Genomic DNA, 838 nt, shown 5'->3' with positions numbered 1-838 from the left:
GATGGAAAAATAGGCGAGAATTTTTGTTTTAAATGCAAACATTTAAATTGGCTGTGTCCTCAAGGGGTTAAGACAGTTTTTTCCAAACAGTGTGTCTCCCGCTGTTGCAAAACTACAACTCCCAGCATGCCCGGACAGCCGTTGGCTGTCCGGGCATGCTGGGAGTTGTAGTTTTGCAACAGCGGGAGACACACTGTTCAGAAAACATAGGGTTAAGGGACCACTACAGAGAGGGGTGTGAACAGGCACTATTTTATATATATATATATATATATATATATATATATATATATATACATATATACATATATATAGCCTTCATATAGGAATATATATATATCTATATATATGCACACTTACCTTTCTTTATAGCTGCCCCCAGTGACTCACATGCGCGGCTGTCACGTGAGGCCGTGCGTATGGATCCTATACGGTCCGCCCGTATACCTGCTGCATATGGCCCTGATGCGCGTCCCCGCGGCTGCCGTCCCGCACTCGGCGCGTGCCCGAGACAAAAGAACCCACCGGCTCCGGCTGAGAGGCGAGACCTGACCACGTGACCTCCTCCAATCAGCGAGGGCCAACCTGCTTCCACCTAGCAACCGCTTTCTTAGCAACAGCATTTAACGCCGCTTGATTGGTTAGGAGTTTTAAAAAAAAAAAAGCCTTTGCGGCTGTAGTATTAGACCGTGACCACGCCCACCAGCTTTCGTGTAATGAGCTGTCACATGACCACGCATCTGTCAGTCCCCAAAAAAAAAAAAAAAAAAAAAAGCCTATGCGGCTCCCTAGCAACCGGCCGGGCCTTCCTTAGTAACGGCCATATATTCCTGCAGGA

The 838-nt window shown here is 47.0% G+C and overlaps 1 protein-coding gene across 2 annotated transcripts in view; it reads right to left on the bottom strand.

Moving 5' to 3' along the window:
- ATAT1 (alpha tubulin acetyltransferase 1) overlaps window positions 1-596 on the bottom strand; it is a 66819-nt gene extending 66223 nt beyond the window's left edge. The window contains exon 1 of one of the 2 annotated variants that reach the window (XM_056537875.1): window positions 361-596. The gene's annotated coding sequence lies outside the window, so the exon portion shown is untranslated. The remainder of the gene's footprint in view (window positions 1-360) is intronic. The other variant, XM_056537874.1, reaches the window with a different exon arrangement.
- Window positions 597-838: the final 242 nt, after the last annotated feature.

This window comes from Hyla sarda, chromosome 9 (assembly GCF_029499605.1).
Source record: "Hyla sarda isolate aHylSar1 chromosome 9, aHylSar1.hap1, whole genome shotgun sequence".
Classification (NCBI taxonomy): Eukaryota; Metazoa; Chordata; class Amphibia; order Anura; family Hylidae; genus Hyla; species Hyla sarda.
Note: the sequence above shows the minus strand (reverse complement) of the source record. Positions and strands in the feature narration are given on the sequence as shown.